The 4,409-nt window shown below is 32.5% G+C and overlaps 1 long non-coding RNA gene across 2 annotated transcripts; it reads left to right on the forward strand.

The window, feature by feature from the left end:
• The first annotated feature begins 371 nt into the window (after positions 1-371).
• Positions 372-3,006, forward strand: LOC148192197 (uncharacterized). Of its 2 annotated transcripts, XR_015782553.1 has the most exons (4): positions 372-706; positions 838-933; positions 1,278-1,508; positions 2,765-3,006. It is a non-coding gene; the product is annotated as an uncharacterized LOC148192197 (long non-coding RNA). The 2 variants fall into 2 exon arrangements; XR_015782554.1 differs by lacking the exon at positions 1,278-1,508 and having other exon boundaries at positions 374-706.
• The last annotated feature ends 1,403 nt before the right edge of the window (positions 3,007-4,409 follow it).

Genomic DNA, 4,409 nt, shown 5'->3' on the forward strand with positions numbered 1-4,409 from the left:
CTCAAAACCTGCACAAGAACACTTAAATCAAGCATAAACCTGTCCAGCTCTCTTATTTCTGAAAATATACACTAGTGGAAAAATAGTATATTATGACTAACCTATTATAACTGGTAAAAATAATCCATCATAATAGGTTGATCGGTGGCAAACTTGTAATAAAAGTTAAACATATTATAACGTAATTTTGTAAATCAGTTATAATATGAAACACGGTGGCAAACTTGTAAATAAGTTTAAAACATATTATAACGTAGTTATGAAAACCAGTCATAATATAAAATGCGGTGGCAAATTTGTAAATAAGTTTAAATCTTATTATTATAGAGTTATAGACACCTTAAATTTTTTTTAATGTATTATAACTTATTTTTAGAAACCAGTTGTAATATCCCAATCTGATTTTCACTTTTTCCCCCTAATTTCTCTTCCCTCTCTTCCTCACTTTCGTTCCCCGTAATACACCACTACCATTGAACCATTCTTCCTCTCTTCTTCACTCTACATCATCCGCTGTTCACTCAACCATTCACTCAACCATTCACTCTCCATCAGTCGTTCATTCGCTGCCTTACGAGAGCGTTTCTCTCGTCTCCATTATCGAAAGGCTCTCGTTGCCTCTCCATCATCGAAGGCTCTTGCTGCCTCTCCATCATCGAAGGCTCTTGCTGCCTCTCCATCATCTCGTTGAACCACAGTTCAAGCAGTAAGCACTCTCCTTTACCTCTCAGCCTTTTCACCTACATCTTTCACCCTGCTAGGGTTTCTTCATCTTCTCACCTTTTTACCAATTGTTTTGACTTTTCCTACATTTTTCATTGAAATCGGTTCCCTCAGTGTTTGTCTAGGTAGGCTTTGAGATGATTGATGCAATTGCTGAGTCGTAGGGGATTCCTATGAACACTGCCCATTCCAAAGCCATTTTCGGAAAAGGTTTGCTTGTTCCCTTTCTTAGATATTTCTATTTTCTATTTCTCTCTCTATGTTTATTGTATTCATGAATTAGTAAGGAAACAGGATGTGCTGATTTTTTTCTCTCTGTTAACCATTTGAGATTTAACTTTAGATTGTGCAAGTTGTGCTATCTATATAGCTTGTCACTTGCCACTCTCAAAAATTTATTGACCACGAGTTCCTTTAATCGCTTAAGCTTATAGTCTACTTTGAAGGGTAGCTTTTCTAATATGCACATTGAAATTTACTCTTATTGGTTGGAATTTTTGTGAAGTTATATGTACTATTGAAAGTATTTAAGTTTAATATTACAACAACAACAGGGATAGGAAAATCTCGAAATTGACAATGACTGCTAAAGGAATACCAGTATTTTCGGCAGTTTAAGCTCTGACAGAGTGGATGGTGTTTAGCTCCCTTAGATTCTTGGGAGGCTTTGCAGCTGCCCTGATTGATGATCCTCTGTGGGTCATGAACACTGTCCCTATTGAGGCCGAGTTCAACACCCTCGGTGTCATATATGAACGTGGATTGATTGGAACCTACCAAAACTGGTATGCCTTTCTTCCATAATAGTAAATTAGTAGAGGGACTCATTCTAGGAAAAGTAGAACATAGTTGGGGTAGAAAGTAGCTTTCTCATTGACTAATTAGATTAGAAGCATATCTCACTTTAGCTTAATTTCTGTTCATCACTGCTAAATGCTTAAACACAACTCAAGTGGTACCAACTTTTGTCCTTTACCATAGACAGGGCACTGTTATACAGATACACTTGTTTAGCTCCCTTAGTTTCTTCTCATTTGAATATTGGGTGTTTAGAAGAGCTTATACTGAGCAAGTGGCACCAAAAAGAATTAATGTTATTTACAAATCCTTGATGATAGAATGTATATTATTCCGTGTGTAGAAAGTGAAGAATATCATCATATATATGTATACTCGTGTTGATTATAGATGTGAGGATAAGGAAATAAGGGAAATAAAAGCGCGTCCACAAGATTCTGCAGATAATATATGCCAAACAAACCCTTCTGGGACTTTCTTTCTGTCCTCAAAGCTGATATTAATTTCTGCTTTTTTTGTAAGATCCATTCACGAGGTGTTGCGTCAAAGAATTCATTAGATGCCATCGTGTTTCTTAACATTAAATTCTATGGAAGCACTTTTATTTATAACAAACACCAAACTTCATTGATAATTCATATATGTATATATCATATGGGTTCTATTAAAGCAAGTCATTGTAGTTTGAAACACTTGGAGCACAGGTAGACTAAAACTTCTCACTTTCTTTTATTCCCCTTTCAACCCATTTCCTGTCCCGAAAATATATATGCAAGTTTTATATGCTTTCTTATTGAATCTGTATTTAATCTTATATATAAAGTTGCTTTGACTTCATGTTTGAATCCTGTTATTGAATTCTTTGAAAAAAGACATTGATGATTTATGGTCTCAACGTTTTGAGGACATAAATTTTTCTTAAGAAATTTTCTTTTGTTGTAACTTAGTCATTTTAAGGAATTGGATTTAGTTGGTCAATTTCTTATGAATTTCACCACTTTAATGTTTAAGGAGTTGGATTGAAAATTCATTGTTTTAAAATTTTGAATTGAAAAAATGTCATGATTTTGGATTTGCTGAAAAACTTTATATGGTTTTGGATTTGTTATTGGCATATATGTTCCAGATCTATTTGTCTCTTTCATACACATTTTTGCTCATGCATTACAGAACCTATCAAAACATATCCATTAATTAAGATATTCATTACAATATTGTTTTAACTCTATTATTTTATTTGTAGATCTTTAATGATTCATCTCCCATGGAAGCTGCAGACATTGAAGACATTAGAAGGAACTGGGCTTCTTTTATTTTAAGTGTTAGTAGAAACTTGGCTACACTTAAATAGTATATGTACATTAATGTAATATTTGGATTTAATATATAGTTTCATGTATAAATGATGTATTAAATATTAGACTATTTAACTTTTGAAATGAATTCTATTTTGTTAGTTTCAATAAATTTGTTTATTTAAAGCTATATTTATTATAAATGGATTGGATGAGATGATAATACAGGAATATTATTATAATTTCATTGGATGGTCAAATGTAATAATCAATTTTTTTTTTAAAAAAAACATTTATTATAACGTACTAAGCAATGTATGATATGGTACGTTGATCACATATTATAACGTACAATAATATGTACGTAATAATATATAACATATTATAACGTACAAAATCTTCTACGTTATAATATCTTCCACCTATTACAACGGACAAAGGAAAGATTTGTTATAATAAACTGTGTATATTATAACGTACTTCTAAAACTACGTTATAATAGGTTGAACATACTATAACGTAAATTTTTGCTACGTTATAAAATGCGCAGACTTATTATATCGCCCAGAACTATGTCCCCAGTAACTACGATATAAAAGATCATTTTTGTACGTTATAAAAAGCCATTTTTCCACTAGTGATAAACAAAAGGCATGATTTCAAGCTAGTTTCTAAGTCTAAAGGTTGCTTTTAGTATCAACTTTAAGCATGAAAATAACAGTTTTTCAACTGTTATCACAACCCCAAACTTAGAACTTTGCTTGTCCTCAAGCAAATAAAATGTAACTCCATCTCCAACCAATTCATATGATGGTTCACTCATTCAAAATCCTCTTTTCAAGATAAGTAATAACTTCACTCAAACTTAAGACCAAGAGTTCAATCAAGATGTGCACATGCTTTAGTGTTCACAAAGTCATTTAAATTCCAACAAATGTTATTTTTCATGAATGATCAATCAATTAAGCATGGATGTTCATGTGCTTATGGAATATTTCCTCACTAGGTAAAGTGTTTCACTCAACACACAAGTGTATAAGAGGTAAAGTGTTTCACTCATTCACTCCACTATCACAATGTCACATGAATCAACTTTGCCTTTCATTTAACCACAATCAAATACATTCACAAGCATGCATCATCACAAGGACTTTTCAATGGCTTATAATGTGGCTGGGCTAACAAGAAAATTGGTTTTTCTGGATCACAAAATCCTTGAGTTAAGAGAATCATAACAACACAATCTTCTTATTCATTCCCAACTTTCTTTTGCCTTTGCTTTTGCATTTGCATTGAGCTTTGCTTCTTTTTCTTTTCTTTTCTTTGCATATTCTTACTTTTTAGCTGTTAGCTCAATGCTTTTTCCTTTTTCATGTTTCCCCAATAACCCCAAACTTGAACATTTAACAATACCACACAAGATCTTCTACTTAACTCAAGGTAAAGATTTTCAATCAAGGGTGTTCAGTGTATATTTAAGGCTAAGGGTTCAAAGGATAGAACACAACGTGTTCTCTTTTAGAAGGCTAACTTTATGAATTTGGCCAATAAAAAGGGTTTCAAAAACACGGCCTTTGATCATATGATGCAAAA

This window comes from Vigna umbellata, chromosome 10 (assembly GCF_029865625.1).
Source record: "Vigna umbellata cultivar VRB3 chromosome 10, Vumbellata_1.0, whole genome shotgun sequence".
Lineage (NCBI taxonomy): Eukaryota > Viridiplantae > Streptophyta > Magnoliopsida > Fabales > Fabaceae > Vigna > Vigna umbellata.